This window comes from Pogoniulus pusillus, chromosome 21 (genome assembly GCF_015220805.1).
Source record: "Pogoniulus pusillus isolate bPogPus1 chromosome 21, bPogPus1.pri, whole genome shotgun sequence".
Lineage (NCBI taxonomy): Eukaryota > Metazoa > Chordata > Aves > Piciformes > Lybiidae > Pogoniulus > Pogoniulus pusillus.
The window spans coordinates 7,244,884-7,262,556 of record NC_087284.1 but is presented as its reverse complement, the minus strand read 5'-3'; the positions used below and the strand labels follow the sequence as shown (position 1 = coordinate 7,262,556).

Sequence of the window (17,673 nt, the reverse complement as noted above, 5' to 3'; positions counted from 1 at the left end):
TGTTGTTACTGTTGTCAGGAGAGATGATAAAACTGACAAGCAAGCAGAGCTCAACCTCTTCAAGCTACTGTAGAGGCTTCACATGTCATGTTCCTGCCCTGGGTCTGCCCTAACTCTTGCCCACTAGGCATGGCCATCCCTTAGACCGTGTGATTAGCCTGAAAGCATCTAAGTAATACAATAGCAGTTCCACCCCCAGTACATGGAAACAAATCAAGGTTGGGGTTTTTTTTATCATGCAGTAAAATAATATAAGGGGATCCCAATCACGTGCAGGGTGTGAGAAGATATGTAGAGAGGCAGCAATAACTGAGTCCTTTTCCCATTAAAATCTATATGGAATCAGAAAAAAACATTCCAAATGGAAGATCAGGAAAGTTATCTGAGTTTGTCCTTAGTGGCCTGCTCAGAGAGAAAGTGAGACATGCTCAGTAAGCCTTCAAATGCATTACTGAGTGAGGCCCCATCTGGTTGTTCAAGTAAAGTGTTAGTTTTCATCCCAGATAGATTCCCCAGTGTGACTATACCACAAGCCATGCTGCTAAGAGAAGCAACAGCAGCAGAATGTGTATAATAATAACGTGAAGAAAATGTATCTCATGAGGGAATTGGCTGCACATATAAGCAATGAGGACTCTGGACATCCACAGCATACTGCAGCTTTGGCCTGTGAGGATTTTAGCTACATTTAAATAGAATCACAGAAACATTCAGATTGGAAAAGACCCTCAGGATCACCAAATCCAACTGATATCCCTACTCTGCAAAGTTCACCCTAAACCATATCCTCAAGCACAACATCCAAATGATGCATTAGGGTTGGTGACTCCACCACTTCCCTGGGCAGCCCATTCGAATGCCTGACCACTCCTGATGAGAGTTTTTTTTCCTAGTATCTAGTCTAAACCAACCCAGTTGCAGCTTGAAGCCATTCCCTCTTGTTCTGTCACAATTTACCTGTGAGAAGAGATCAGCACCAACCTCTCCACAATGTCCTTTCAGTTAGCTATAGACAGCAATGAGGTCTCCCCTCAGTCTCCTCCTTTTCAAACTCAATGGCCCCAGCTCCTTCAGTCACTCCTTATAAAATTTATTCTCCAGGCCCTTCCCCAGCTTCCTTGCTGTATTCTGCACTCGCTCCAGCACTTCCACATCTCTCTTGTATTGAGGTGCTCAAAATTGAACACAGTACTTGAGGTGTGGCCTCACCGGAGCCAAAGAGACAATCACCTCCCTACTCCTGCTAGACACAGCATTTCTAATCCAAGCCAGGGTGCCATTGGCTTTCTTTGCCACCTGGGCACACTGCTCACATTCAGTTGCTTCTCTGTTACAAGCCTCAGGTCCCTTTCAACTAGGCAGCTTTCCAGCCACAGTGCCCCAATAGAGTCAGAGCTATGTTACTACTCCTATACATTAAGATTTACTAGTTTATAAACAAGGTGTTGTGCTTTAACATTTTACCTACAGCTTGCTGGCAAGAAAAGAGTAAGTTGTTTTGCTATATCAAAGATCAATAGATAGATCAATAAAATTCCTTCCAAAAAATCCTCACTTGCTTTGTCCATAGGAAAACAATTAATTATTGACTTGCTTGGTTACTTCACCACACTTGCAATCACCTAAAACTGAAAAATTAAGTGGCTAGGAGGTTAGAATCTTTTGCTGTTTAGTGTCTTCTTAACTGACAGTGCAATGCTGCCCCATTCAGTTTTAAAAAACACCTGTCTTTTTTTTGTCTTTTTAGATTTCTCTTCTTGCACCACATTTGTTTTGTAGTTAAATAATTTGACAAGAAATCTATAACACAGGGAGCTTTGCTACCAAGTTCAGTGTGAGCATGACTGGGATCTGTACAGCTCTTTCTATAGGCTTGAATAAACTTCAGATGATGGTCCCTGATTTCAGGCTATACTCAGCTGTCAGTCTTGAGTTAAAAAGAAATAAAACAACTCCCTCAGGTGAGAAAGAACAGAATCATGTTTTTCTTGTGTCTGCACTATACCCATTGACAATACCTGGTTGATACATCTTTTGCTAAGTATTTCTTATAAAAGCAAGTCCTATGTTTTCAAAGGCAGCCCTTCCACAACCTTGAACTTTCTCAACATTACTTACTCTGTATCAAAACTGTTGAAGAGGTGTAGACTTTCACAGGAGTTGTGCTTTGCCTGTCTTGGCAAGGTATAAAGAAAATCAGCTGAATGCTTTCCTTGTATAGCATTCCTTAGTTGTGCATCACTTCCCATTCTGAAACTCTATTTCTTTTATTCCTTGGAGAGGAAGGGCATCTTTTGCAATTATCACAAGGGCATCATGAATGGTCTAATCTACCTGAGTATTCAACCTCTTGAAATCAGCAATAATCTTGAAGTATAACTTACATGAGGAATTGCAGCATTTCATAATAAAACATTTTTACACTTGTGGTTGAAAAATAAACCAAATCTGTTTCTTACATAGTCAGCTCTTCTCTTCCTGCAGCAAAGGGCTCTGAATAGTAGAGACATTATAGGCTGTCAGCTCTTGAAAATTTTCTCTGTGCTTGTCTTAGGATAGAGAATACCTGAACATAATCAAGAGGGACATTTGATTTGGTGTTAACTGTCGCGGTCTTGCACTTGAGTCATTCCAACCCCATGCAATACTGCAGGCTTGGGGCAAAGTGGTTGGAAAGTTGCATGCAGGGAAAAAAAAGGACAAGTTGGTTGACAGCTGGATGAACACAAGCCAGCAGTGTACTCAAGTGATCAAGAAGGCCAGCAGCATCCTGGCGTGGATCATGAATAGTGTGGCCAGCAGGAGTAGGGTAGTGATTGTACTTCTGTACTCAGCACTGGTATGGCTGCACCTCGAATACTGTTCAGTTTTCTGTCACTCACTATGAGGAGGACATTGAGTTGCTGGAGCATGTCCAGAGGAGGGCAACAAAGCTGGTGAAGGGTCTGGAGAACAGGTCTTACAAGGAATTGTTGAGGGAACTGGGATTGTTTAGTCTATAGAAGAGGAGGCTGAGGGGAGATCTCATTGCACTCTATAACTACCTGAAGACAAGTTGTAATGAGGCGGGTGTCAATCTCTTCTTTCTACTATCAGGTCATAAGATGAGAAGAAATTACCTGAAATTGCACCAGGGGAGATTTAGTTTGGATATTAGGAAAAGGTTCAGCAGAAAGAGTGGTCAGGCAGTGGGACAATTTGCCCAGGAAAAGTGGTGGAGTCACTATCCCTGGAGGTGTTCAAGCAACATGTCAGCATAGCACTTAGGAATGTGGTTTAATGGCCATGGTGGTGTTAGGTCAGTGTTTGGATTCGATGATCTTAGAGGTTTTCCAACCAAGACAATCCTATCATAGTATGAAAAGACCAATTGTGAGATATTGCCATACACAGCTTAGACAAGTTGCAGTTCCTGAGACATGTATAAGTTGTTTCTTGGACTTTCTTATTTATATATTTCTAGAGAGATAATGGCTTCTTACATTTGTAATTTAGAACCTAGCAACCCAGGCTCGTTTGATTTGTCATAGTGTTTCAGAAGACTCTCAGTATTTCTGGCAAGCTGGAGCTTGATCAGAGTTAAAACCCACATAACAATCTTGGAAAATCAGTTCTTCACCACAATAACCCAGTTCAGTTTTCAGCATCTGGAAAGAAAACCTAAGCCTCCCTGGGAAGAATTAGCATGGCAATAAGGGGACATTTTGGTCTCGTGTCACTGAGCACTTCAAAAATAATATCTAAGGATATATTTTTCTCTATGTCACTAACCTGTAAAAAGTGTGCATGCAGCTTTAGATTTTTCTGACTACCTGGCTACTGAAAGGTGTAGTAACAGAGACAAGGAAATCCAAGACATTGACAAGTTTTCATCTAATCTCTGGTGAGACAAAACGGAAAAGTTGCCTCATAAATGCTACTGTTGTTCATATCTGTATCCTTCAACGACAGAGCTGCAGAGCTCAACATTAACCTCTCATTCTTTTTCATTAGCACCCATCAGTTAAAGGATATTCAGACTGGACTGGTGCTGGTGCTTGATGTATGAGTAAGATGCAACCTTCCTGGGAGGGAAAATTTGGCTCAATTTTTAAAACCACAATGAACTCTTTAGAGTGAACCTCATGTTATTCTTCTGCTTTTATTTAGATGACCCCAGATGCTGTGAATCACTTCCTGTTGTTAGGGAGAATTGAACATTCAAAGTCCTGTGTCATATAACTTCAAATCCGTGCTTTCTGCCTCAATGCATGACAGCAAACATTTAATATCGAGGTCTAGCCTAATCCCTTTAAAGTAGTTAAATTAATTAGGACACTCTGTTGAACCTCTGGAGGTATGCTATTGGTCAAATGTCCAGACTGATGTCAAATAGTAGGTAAAAGTAATTTGCTTATGAATAATTCCTTTCATTCATGTGTCTACAAACAACAGGAAGAGTAAAGGCAAACTTCATTCTTACATCTGGGTAGAACAAAAGTCTGAAGGTACTCACTGTTGCACTGCAAGAGAGGTGCAGGCCTGGAAACAGGAACCAGAGCTGGGCTTAAGTTTTGTTTCTCACATGTGAAATAGGAAACATTATGGCAAGTGATGAAAAGAGTTGTAAGATCTTTACTTTATGAAAATTTACTTACCTTATAGGGTAAGAGAGGTGATTTCAAGTGGTGTTATTTAGTTCACAGGCTTCAGTTAAAGAATTTTGAGTTACCATGGTTGTCATATTTTGTTCATACATTTAGTAATCTACTGCAGCTTTTTAGATTTGCTTATATTATGCCCACTACAGAGTATCCAGTGCAGGGACAAATCAAAGCCTCACCAATCACTCCTCAGAAACTCCCTCCATGTCCTACCCTTTGAGAATTCAGAGGACCGTTTAATCTACTGTGAAACAAAACACAAGCCTCAATGCTAGGTACCAGGCTAAGGAAATCATAGAATCATAGAATGGTTTAGGTTGGAAGAGACCTCAAAGATCATTCAGCTCAAGGCCTCGTCTAACCTGGCCTTGAACACCTCCAGGGAGGGAGCAGCCACAACGTCCCTGGGCAACCTGTGCCAGTGTTTCACCATCCTCACTGTAAAGAACTTCTTCCTAACATCTAGTTTAAATCTCCCCTCTGCCAGTTTCGGCCCATTACTCCTCATCCTGTCATTAGAAGACCTTGTAAATAGTCCCTCTCCAGCCTTCCTGTAGGCCCTCTTCAGATACTGGAAGGCCACTACAAGGTCTCTCCAAAGCTTTCTCTTCTCTGGGCTGAAGAGCCCAAATTGTCACAGCCTGTCCTCCAAGCAGAGGTGCTGCAGCCCTCTGAGCATTTTCGTGGCCCTCCTCTGGACTTGTTCCAGCAGTTCCATGTCCTTCTTGTGTTGGGGGCTCCAGAACAGTAACAGGGAACAAAAGAAACCAATGTTTCTTCAGCCAACAACCAGACCTGATCAGCAAAAATCTCAGGGAAGATTGAAGTCTATGGTTTGATCACTATTGTGTTTTTATATTAGAGTAGATCAAACATCTGGATGGTGTAATACACTGTATTGTCAGAACATATCAACAACAACCTGTTTCAAATGGTGTTATGTAGGAGTGATCATGGCTGTTGCAACTGACACACTGATCAAGTCAGCCTGCGTAGGAGGCTCTCCTGAGGATCTACATTTTCCAGATTGTCTTCGGTTTTATTTCAGTTTTCTCTTTAGTGTAGCTCAAGCCAAAAGTTTCATTAAAAAGGGTTAATATTTTTGTAATAATTTTGCATGGAATAGTTCAGGATGTAATTTCACAAAAAGCCCTGCAAAATTATTATCTATATTAAAAAAAAAAAAAACACAAAACAAAACCAAAACCCAACAAAACCCAAGTTATTTTGGGAGAGTAGAAAGCTGGGAAGAGATTTGCTGTGATGCTGGCTCTGAAACAACGTGAAGAAATGTGTTTGCTTTGATGCAAACGTAGTAGTTGCATGTTCCATGTAAAGTGGACCTAAAAGTTAAAAAGAAACATTGCAATCCAGTAAAGAAACAATGCCAAATGCTAAAGGTCATCTTATGAATTAATTTGCAGTCCCTAATGATCATTGAAATTGCCTTGACAAGAACCTGAATGAAAGAAACACTTCTAATGGCTACTGCCGACAGCAAAACGAAATAAATGCCTGCGTGGGGAACGGAATGTCAGCTTTGGAAGAGCTGGATTTAGCAGGGTTTCTTTTTTCCATGACAGTTACTGTATTTAATACATAGGTTCCCATCATCATGGTGTAGTTGCAGATTGCTGGTCCTGTTGCAGGAGGAAGCTATGAATTTTTTAAACAAAACGTGTTTTGCGACAAAGCAGATCATCCAGTCATGGAAAAGAAACAAGCACTTGGCTTTAGGCAACCAAACCCTGATTCCCAAAGGAATGCTTGAAAGCAAAGGAATGCTTGAAAGCGGTCAGTTTGCAATAATACAGGCTACAAGTTGCTTGTGCACAATGATCAGCAAGCAGTTGGGAGGAACAAACAAAAGGTACCAATCATTGTCCGCTCATAGGTAATTACTGTAAGGAGGAAAAAAAACTGAAGTAATTGAATAAAATGTCCATAGATTGTTTCCTCAGCTCTATTAGCAGCAAGCAGCACACTCATTACAACTGAAAGATGAGAAATAAAACATTGCTTAGAGCTTTCAGTGGAACAGTGATGTTAGTTTCCAGAGCATTGCCTGGCATTTAAAAGAACACTAACAGAAAACAAGGACCCTATAAATACATTTCCAAGTTAACCTGTTCTGTGTGGATTGTGTACTATGACTGAGTGCAGCTCCCCCTGCTAAAGACTACACTGGAAATTGGACAAGAATGTAGAGGTTCTTCTGAAGTCAAGAGTAGTCTGCTTTTGTGTTTGGTAAGCCTTAGCAACTGGTACTGCAAAAACAGGTAAAACCCTCACACCCAGTCAGAGCTGTAAGAATCTTTCAATAGTAGTATTTTAGGAGAAAGTTCTTTTTGCAGTCATTTAATTTTCTTTTAAACTTCTATTTCTGTATTTTAAGAATTATTTTTTCTTGAGTTGATAACTTTTTGAGTTTTTTTCTGGGTGGTAGTGGAACCAAATTTTTATCTTCTTTAAAGCAATACAACTTAGCTCATATGTGTCTTCCCTTTTTTGTTCAAGCATTGTGTCTTGGCCCAGGTCAATCTTACCATTCACTCTCCTACACTTTGTCGAGAAGCTCAAGTAATGTCCTCTGCAAAAAAAAGACAACAGTTGATAGAATCAACTGAACTGCTCTGTAGTCATACAGAAAATCAGTAAAGATTTCATTTCCCTCAGGGCTTTAAGTAAGCAGGCATGAAAGAAGTGATGGGAAAGCCCTAATAGTAATTGTATTGCTACACCATTTACACCATTCGTTCTGCTGGACGTAATGGGAGTCGCACAGACCAAGTATACAAACTGTAGTATAGTTATACAGATACTACCTATAGTTTGTGTGCACATGTGCATACCTATGCATATATTTGTATTCATGCCAAATTAAGTCCCCTTATTCTAGTCTGGCTCTTCTCTGATACTAAACCCAGGTCCAGAATAAGCACACACTGACTATTGGCTGAACTTTGCTTTCCAAGACAGCCTTTAAATATGTCACCTACCTTTCTTAATTTTTAAACAACATACACAACAAAGGCATTCTTAAAGCCACTTTTACATTAGTAGATCATACAGCTGAGTCCACAAGGAGAGAACCTTATTTATTATTTATATTTCAGTAGCGCACACTGTGTAAGGCTCTGTCCATAGAGACAGACAGGCAGTTCCATTGATTTCCTGCAGCATTTCCAAGTGCAGGTTTCCAAAAGCCCCAGAAGGGTTCTTTGCTGATGTCCAAAATAAAAGAGCAAGGAGATGGTATCTTGATGTATATCTTAGTATTGAAAAGACTACTTAAGCTGTGCAGTGTATTATGCAGCAGGACTCCCAAAGCTGGTTTGAAAAGTTAGGTCTAGAACTGGAAATTGCTAAGTCACATCAGTTCAGTGTCTAGGCTGAGAGGGAAGCACAAACTTCATGCAAGCACTGACCAGGGTAAGGTCCTGCAATACTGTTGTTGAGCAGAAGAGAAAGGAGACTGGCACGTAGTCAGGCTGTGACCCCACAAACATACGATCCAAAATACACTAGTGTAATGCTTTACCTTTTATTTCTCTCATTGCCCAAGTACCACATGTACACTCCTGCCCTTCGAAAAGCTAGCTGCATGGCACTGTGGGCATATCAAATTGTTCAGTGCTAACCCAGAACAGAACAATGTGCTGTAGTCAGACTGTGAGTAACTTTTACTCATCCTGTCTTCTTGCATGGATCACATAAAGCTCCAGTGTAACTAGACAAAGAAGGGCTTTACCTACTCAGGGCTTTAGGAAAACCCAGTTCCATTAGAGAAGCAGCACTGCACTCAGCATAGCTAGGCTGATTCATACCAGCTTAGGATGTGTTTTTCCAAGGCTGAGGCCCCTATAGGTTTTCCATCACTAGAGCTAAAACCTAAAAAGCCAAGCTCTCTCTTTTCACTGTTTTGGTTTTTTTTTATCTTCAAAGGTAATTTCTTAAAATTCAGAGTTATTTAACAGCAGCCTCGCCTTGACCCTTCTTAGACTCCTCTCTGCTATCCCATCGCCCTCAGAAGGAGAAAGAGTAAAATAACAGATGAACAGTAAGATTAAAAAACCTTCTGGGGATCAATCCCATAACTAGTAATGGAGTAGAGGACATGAGTTTATGGTCTGAAGGTCAGTGCAATGTATTCTCCAGAGGGGCCATTTCCTGGAATATAAATATGTCATTTAAAGTATATTGTGTCAGCAGCATTTTTGGGGCCTGATCCAGCAGCAATAATTGCAGCTTTCTAGTCTAGGTAGCCTTTGGGTTCTCATTAGTGCTACAGGGTGGTAATGTGCCTCTCATTTGAACTTCTGCTCCGTGCAATCAATCGTGGGCAGCTCACCTATCTAGAAAGAGGCCAGCATGCTAGAAGCAGACATGTGTCCTTTCCCCACCTCCTGCCATAACTGTATGCCAAGTTGCTGCCACACAGCTTGAGGAAGAAAACCTAACATGAAAATGGAGTTTTTGCTTTCAGTCTTCTGATACCAGCTCTGATAAAGTCTTCCTTTATCATTTACCCTGTATAAGGCTGCTGAAGAAAAGTACATGGTCAAAAGAGAGAAAGGATTTACTTTCATGTCTTATCCATTGTGTGAGACTAGGACTGAGAGGTGGAAAGAGAAAATAGTACCTTGAAGCCTACAAATAGATAATTGATAGGTAGGATGGAAAGGCTGTAGCCCTTCCTATGTAACCATCTCCCTCTGTGGGATGCATTTTGTGTACCACACAGTTTGGAATTACATTCAGCGGCACAATTTCTTTATTCACAGTGTAACTGCATTCATTCAAGGGACCTTATTCTTTGCTATTAAAAAAAAACCCAGCATAATCCTCCTTCTGCAAGTGAAATTTACACCTACTTTATTTCTGTGCATAGTCACATTATTTCAAAGCTTAAAGTATCTTCTGGACCTGTATGCCATCAATTCTGTATACAGAGTGCATGCACATGCATTTAGGCACACACATACATATGAAAATGCATATTTACACATCCAGAGAGATCTTTAAGCATTAAAATCTATTTCTGTACATAGCTGTATAGACACAGAAGATGATCAGAGGGCAGGAGCACCTCACCTATGGGGACAGGCTGCAAGAGCTGGGGCTGTTCAATCTGGAGAAGAGAAGGGTCTGGGGAGACCTTAGAGCAGCCTTCCAGTACCTGAAGGGGGGGCTACAAGAAGGCTGGAGAGAGACTGTTTGCAAAGCCTGCAGTGACAGGATGAGGGCAATGGCTTCAAACTAAAGAAGAGCAGATTCAGATTGGATGTTAGAAACAAGTTCTTTACCATGAGGGTAAGGTTAGAGACTTTTTACAAGGGCTTGTTAGGAAAGGACGAGGGAGAATGGATTGAAGTTTCAGGAGGAGAGATTTAGATTGGATGTTGGAAAGAAATTCTTTACAGTAAGGGTGATGAGACACTGGAACTGGTTGCCAAGGAAGGTCATGGATACCCTCTCCCTGGAGTCCAGATTAAACAAGGCCTTGAGCAACCAGGTGTAATGGGAGGTGTCCCTGCCTATGGCAGGAAGTTGGAACTAGATGATCTTAAGGTTCCCTTTCAACCTCAATCATTCTGGGATGATTCTATGATTACTGTTCCTATATATTTTTTTCTAATAAATGACATAAGATATTTGACAGGCTTCAGGCCTCTTATCAAACAGAGTTTCCAAGCAATACATACTATGTTCAGCCACAGTGAATGTGTACATATGTGAGTGCAATGCATGTGTGCACGCACACAAACACAGCCGCTTCTTCATTTGTAAAGCATGTTTTAGTGCTAAGCCACTATGAACAAGTGGAGCAGAAAGCACCCAGTGCTCCACAAGGCAGAGGCTATCTCGAGGTTCCAACTGACTAGGGAGGCCAGGAGCTAAAAATGATTGAGCAGCAAGGATGTGTGCAATAATTTCCTGCTTCAGTTTCCTTTCCTGACATGCAGGAAGCACCTCTCAAAGGAGGGAGGAAACCTTTAAAGCGTCATCACTGCAAATGGCCAGGATGTAATGCTGAACAAGGAAAAACTGAATCTAGAATGCCTAAGGACTGCCTGAAACATTCTCAAATAGCTGGGACTGTCAATGAGAACTTGTGGAGGGCAGGTACATTTTTTACCAAAAAGGGAAAAGAGTATTAGTCTGTAAAACGAGAGGCAGGAGAAAGCACAAACAGGAGATTACAGGTTAGACTTGCAGAGTTTCCAGTGTGTCCAGACTGGGGCCACGAGGGTGATCAGAGGGCTGGAGCACCTCTCCTATGGAGAAAGACTGAGAGAGTTGGGGTTAGTCAGTCTGGACTAGGGTGAGGTCAGGAGCTAAAATGATTGAGTAGCAATGATGTGTGCAAAAACATTTTTTTGATGCTTCAATCTCCCTTCCCAACATCCAGGAAGCACCTCTCAAAGGAAGAAAACCTTTAAAGGGTCATCACTGTAACAGGCCAGGATATTATGCTGAATGTTTGAAAGAGTTAGGAATATGCCTCATGCTAAAATGTATACAGGAGGCCCCAAGCAGCATTAGTTTGCAATGTGAAATCAGGATACTGGGCTTTATTTCAGATTCTGCCACAAATATATGCAGTGTGATCACTTCATCTTTCTTTATCCCTGTATCTTCCAATGAAATTGGAAATGTTTTGTTGCAGACATTGAGCTCCATACAGCTCCAAACCTAATCAACACTCAAGTCAGTAAGAGGCCAACTGAACTGCACCTTGTTGAGGTAAATAAAATAGGTATGTAAAGTACAGTTAAAGCTATTGATTTTTAAGTTTCATGTGCTTATTAATCTAAAATAGGAAAGCGTGCTAATTAATTAAGACTAATCGTACATATCCGTGACAGCAGTATTCCCCTAGGTTCACATCAGAAAACAAGTGTTGTACTGTGTCTATTTACACTGATTTTGATTGCTTGCATATAAACTGTTGCATAAATATGCAGAGGAAGAGACCTACACCATGAGCCATCATCATGACCTTACTCACTACTCTGATTTCCTACTGCCTGCACTTTACACCTAATAAAAACTAAATTGAGGTTCTACTTTTAGTTCAGATCTAGGACTGCATACATTTAGCATTGCATTTTCTCTGAACTTTGCAAATACTACATTTTCATGATGGGTAATAGACTTCAGTGAAAGAAAAGTATCTATTCAGTTACTTCTTAGAACAGTACATATCTTGGGGACAAAACAATATTAACAGCTACTCTGTGAGAATGTAATAGGTAATGTACCTCATAAAGTGTGTTCCAGGAGACTGTAAGACTATAAGAGAGACATAGAGCTGCTTGAAAGAGTCCAGCGCAGAGCCACAAAGATGATGAAGGGAATGGAACATCTCTGTTATGAGGAGAGACCCAGGGAGCTGCAGCTGTGCTGCTTGGAGAGGAGGAACCTGAGGTGACCTCATCAATGTTTATAAAGATGTGCAGGGTGAGTGCCAGGTGGCTGGAGCCAGGCTCTGCTCGGTGATGTCCAATCACTGGACAGGGGGCAATGGGTGGAAGCTGAGGCATAGGAGTGTTCATGTAAACATGAGAAGGATTTTTTTTCCTTGTGAGGGTGACAGATCACTGGAACAGGCTGCCCACGGCGGTTGTGGAGTCTCCTTATCTGGAGGCATTCAAGACCTGCCTGCATTCCTGTGTGATCTGCTCTAGGTGTTCCTACTCTGACGGGGGGGGGGTTGGACTTGATGGGCTTTCGAGGTGCCAGCCCCTGACATTCTGTGATTGGTCTCTCCATATTTACCAGATGAATTACAGTTTGCATGGCTGAGCTCTGTGGTTTCTTTCCAGAACTTCTGTTGGATTTCTTTTTTTTTTTTCCATGAGCAATTGTCCTCCTATATATTTTATTTCTTACTCTTTCAGGCCTTCCTTCCACCTTTTCTATTTTGTGTTGTCAGGTCCACATCTACTTCCCCTGTTGCCTGCTTTTATTTCTCCAGTCTAAGTCCGCTGTTTCTCCATGCCCTTACACTACTATCAATTTCAATTTGATTTTGATGATACCTCACAATTTCTGCTTCAGTGCTTGGCCACCAGCTGAAATTTGATTGACTGGCTGGAGACAGAGAGGACTGAGTAAGCTGCTATTTAAATCTTTTGAAGGCAAACTTTTTAAAGTGCACCAAAATACTAGAGACCATCAACCTCTAGCACTTGTTAGCAAATTTTAAACTCGCTGTGTTTAATTGGGTTTGGAAAGATAATGCCACAAACTTTGCTTCCTTTATATATTGAGACAATATCCACAGTCTTACTCCCATCTATTCTGGAACAGTGAAGTTTGAATGCCCCTCCCTGCTGCAGCAATTTTCAATATCGTTGAAGTCCTGGCATGCCAGTTTATTTATAATTAATATAGTTTCCCTTGCAGAACAGCAAAGAGCCATGGGTTTGTGTTGTTTGGATGCTACCTTGCCAACAAAGATTAGGAGCTGAGGTTCTATCAAGCATTGAACCTTTTTTTTTAATAGAACCTGAGTAATCAGATGATGAAAAGCAGATCCTTCCTCCCTGAGAATAAATCTTCAGTCGATTCTTTGTGCTCTTTGAACACAGGGGAAAAAAAATCAAGCCTTGTACCACACACTATGTTTACCCTGAATTAATATGAAGCAGACAGAAGTTAAATATTTAAGATATGGCCCATCCAGTGGGGAAAGCAATTTTTCTTCTCATAAACACTGTCAGATTTCAAAGAAGTGTTTTCTCAACAAGTCATAAAATTAATATCTGAGAGTGTTTCTCTGTTGAAACTCCCCCTCCTAAATGGAACCTCATCCTTCTGAGTGTTTGTTTTAAAATTCCATTGTAAATCAGGCTCTTTTTAAAGAAAGAATTAATGACTTCTCCTTCATCAGAGGCTTAGGGCACACACAAAAAGTAACAGTGTGGATAAAACAAAATCAAGTGAAATTTTTCTCTTCTGTTAAAGCAGACATGACCTAAAACCCTTTTGAGAGGTAGCCAGAATAAATGACAGGACTCATTTCAGGGAACTTTCTAGTTTCTAGGAAGAAACATTAAGTAGTTGTCTTCAATAACACCGTTCCTGTCTCCCCCATCTCTGGGTCCAGACAGCACTTGAGAAAGAATGAAAAAGCACAGTTAGAAAAGGGGAAGTTAATATTTTGATCCAAGTAAAGGGTATTTCCCCCCACTTTGTCACAGAGATTGTGCTGCTTCATTTCCCAGTTTTTCTGTCAGCAGACAGTTGAGTTTGTATTTAGCTCAGAAAAAGAAGACAACTTCGGCTTCTAGTCTGGTGGATTCCGATGGTCTGTCAGGCTCCCAGGCATTATCCTGCATTGACTACACCTGCTGATTCCTTTGCCTGGTATCATAATGCAGCCAAAACAGAGAACCTTTCACAGCTTCAGACACAGCACAAAACACAGGTCAGATGTAAAAACTCAGCAGAAAACTCATGCAGATGTAAAAAATGAACATAGAGTGTTCAGGTGCCCTCTCTTTAACCTGAATTTCAGCTAGGTTTATTTTTGTGTTGCTGACTAACTTTAAATGTCATGCTGTGCATTCCATGATTGGACACATATTCTACACACTGCCTGAAAAAAGCTGTGGAGTTTGGCTGGGAGTATTTGGAACATTTGACAATCAGCCAGGCATGAAAGGCAGCCTGGAGTTTTGGCATAAGCATATTAAATTTATATGTCTTAAAAATCAGCACAGAGATTGCTATGCCCCATAACAAAAATGTGCATTCTCAGGTAAGGCAGTTAACACCTCAGGAAAGAAGAGATTATTTGCTTTTCAGAGGGAGATAATATTATTGACTGAGGAAAGGGGTTTCAACTATAAATTTAGCTAAAAAAGTGATAATTGTGATCAGATGGCAGATGACATAGCCTCATTCACAGTGAGGAAGGAACTTGCTTCAGTATGGAATTACTTACAAGACTCTTTGTAGAAGTTTTGCTGAAACTAAAATGAACAAGGAAACACTGACTCTAGAATGCCTGAGAATTGCCTGGAACAGTCTCAAACAGCTGGGATTATCAATAAGAACTTGTGGAGGGCAGGTACATTTTTTGCCAAAAAGGGAAAAGAGTATTAGTCTGTAAAAGAAGAGGCAGGAGAAAGTACAAACAGGTGATTATAGATTAGACTTGCAGAGTTTCCAGTGTGTCCAGACTGGGGCCACGAGGGTGATCAGAGGGCTGGAGCACCTCTCCTATGGAGACAGACTGAAAGAGTTGTGGTTAATCAATCTGGAGAAGAGAAGGCTCTGAGAAGGCCTTATTGTGGCCTTCCAGCATCTGAAGGGGGCCTACAGGAAAGCTGGTTAGGGACTTTTTAGGGTGTCAGGTAGTGATAGGGATAGGGGAAACGGATTAAAACTAGAAGTGGGTAGATTCAGACTGGATTTAGGAAGAAGTTCTTCACCAGGAGAGTGGTGAGACACTGAAACAGGTTGCCCAGAAAGGTGGTGGAAGCTTCATCCCTGGAGGTTTTTAAGGCCAGACTGGATGTGGCTCTGAGCAACCTGATTCTAGTGCAAGGTGTCCCTGCCCATGGCAGGAGGTTGAAGCGAGATGATCCTTCAGGTCCCTTCCTGACAATTCTTTGGTTTAGTGATCATCCTATATTTCACTGACTGTGATTTGAAGTTTACTGGGGAAGAAAATAATAATCCCTAAAGCCATCAAAGCTGAAAAACAAGCAGCTTCTGGAAAAGATCTGAATTGCCAGAATTCCAGCCCTGACAGTTCTGAGATTCTGTAATATATAGTTTAGATATATTAAAAATAGATATATATAAAAAAATATTTATTTGTATGAATATTAAGTTATAGAAATAGCATACAATCATATATTTTATACTATGTAGTCTAGAAATAGATAAATTATATAAATATTGTTTAAGATAAATATATATTTAATATGTCATAAATATAAAATATAGTTTCTATATATGTATATATCTTTATAGTTTAGATATATTAAAAAAAAATACTATGAAAAAGCCCCTACCCCCATCACTAGGAAAAAAAAATCCATTCTGAAAGTGAAGAGTAATAAGATAGGAAGTAACAGCCAGATTTGTCCAAAAGAAATTATATCAGAGCAACCTGATTAGGGCTTCTGAGAAAAGGTAATTGGTAATGTGTGTGACAGAGAAGCAGAAGGCGCCGTAACTGGAAGATTAACAGGTTTCAAAACCCAAAGAGTACTCAGACAGGGTGCATTTTTAAAACCCCCCAAAATATTTGATTGAAATAAACTGTTCTGCTTGTTCCTTGAAGATAGGACAGGAAGAGATGGTCTTAAATGACAGCAAAAAAGATTTGGGTTGGCAATTTGGGAGAAATCTTTCCAACTATAGGCATAGTAGAGCACTAATGTTACACTGTCAAGGGAAAACGTGCAAACTTTTGCCACTGGAAGTTTTCAGGAACTGGTGAGACAAAAAAATCTGTCAAGAATAGTTTAATCATAGCTGATCTTGCCTTTGGGCAACTAGATGCATTAGATGACCTCTTGAGACCGTATTTACTATGATTTCTGTGATTCTCATGTGACTGTAATGCTATTGACTCAAGTTCTAATTATGTCTAGAAAATGATATAAACTAAAGGGGAAAAAAAGGCAAAAAATAAAATGCATTTCATACAAAGAAATTTTCCATGTGGGATTTAGATAGCTTATGTTGTTTAAAAATCACACCAGAAGGGTGGCAAATGCACAAAATGCTTCCTAATGAACTTCCACCTCCATGCTGTCAGCTGGCTACAGTTATTTTTCACAGCTATTTGTCTTTTGTGCTACCCGCTGCATGGATCGAGGTAAAAATGTAGTGTCCTAGTTGTAGGAGAACTTTCAGCTCAAATAGTTTAGTGTCTGGGAAACTGTTGAGAAGTAGAGAAACCTGTGGTCTCTTCTCACAGGTAATTGGAGCACAACATACAAGCAGATCTCTACAATATTTACAGCTATATACAGACATATATAAGTTAAAAGTAATACAGAAACACAGGACCCCTCCCAGAAATTAAGAGTCCCCAGGAAGGGCTTCCAACCACCCTTCCACCTTCTTTCCACTCCTCTACCTTATCCCAGAGTTTGCCTTACTTTGTGCAAGGTGAGATTGGAGGATTGGCAAGTGGGAGCTAGAAGCAGAAGGATTAGTTACACAAAAGCAGCCCAAGGAGAAAGCACAGGCTCCAACAGAGACACTCACACACTGTCTTGTCTATGTTTTTGTTCTTGTTCTTATACATCTCAGCAAGCCTACGAGTGAAGTAGACATCACAATTGTTTCTTTTTCACAGCCTATAAGCTAATTTTTCTCACTAAAATATTCCAATTAGCCTCAAACTAGCACACCTCCAAAGGTCATCTAGTCCAGCCTCCCCTGCAGTCTGCAGGGATGCCCTCAACTAATGCTCAGAGCTGAGAGTTGTCAGGTTGGCCTTGGTACCATGGAAAATTCCAGAGTGGTTTCATCTTGAGCATGTGGTATTAGCTAACTGTGAAACAGAGCCAGGTGAATTCTGTTCTAGTAGAGGACAAAAATATTCCATGCCTTCTCCATTCTAGAGCAATTCAATTGCTGCTGGTGATTGCTGGAGACCACTTCAGAGTAACTGTGCACAGTGACATGAGGCTGCTTTGTGAGTATTTTAAAAGACCATCTCCCAGCTATAAAAAAAGCTAAGCAGAAATAACAGAAGGCACTGAAATGCTTGAATGGTCGAGCTTCTCACAGTGAACATATTAAAGAGTCTGGAGAAGTCCAAGACACACAGTTCTGCATTGAGCAAAGTTTGTTGTTTTCCAGTGCAGCACTGAGGTTACCATAATTGTAAATAGAGCTTCTTGTAAATCTCCTCTTGTCTTGTGATCTGGCAATTTTCTACTATTGCACCTTTTAAGTACAAATGTCAAAATCTGATAATCTCAGTGGAATTTGAAGTATAATTGCTTCAGTCAAGGAACACAAAATCAAACAACCCCACTAAATTCATCAT

General features: G+C 40.6%; 1 long non-coding RNA gene across 1 annotated transcript in view; it reads left to right on the top strand.

The window, feature by feature from the left end:
* Window positions 1–17,673, top strand: part of LOC135184768 (uncharacterized) — a 260,467-nt gene that overhangs the window by 242,516 nt on the left and 278 nt on the right. The window lies entirely within an intron of this gene.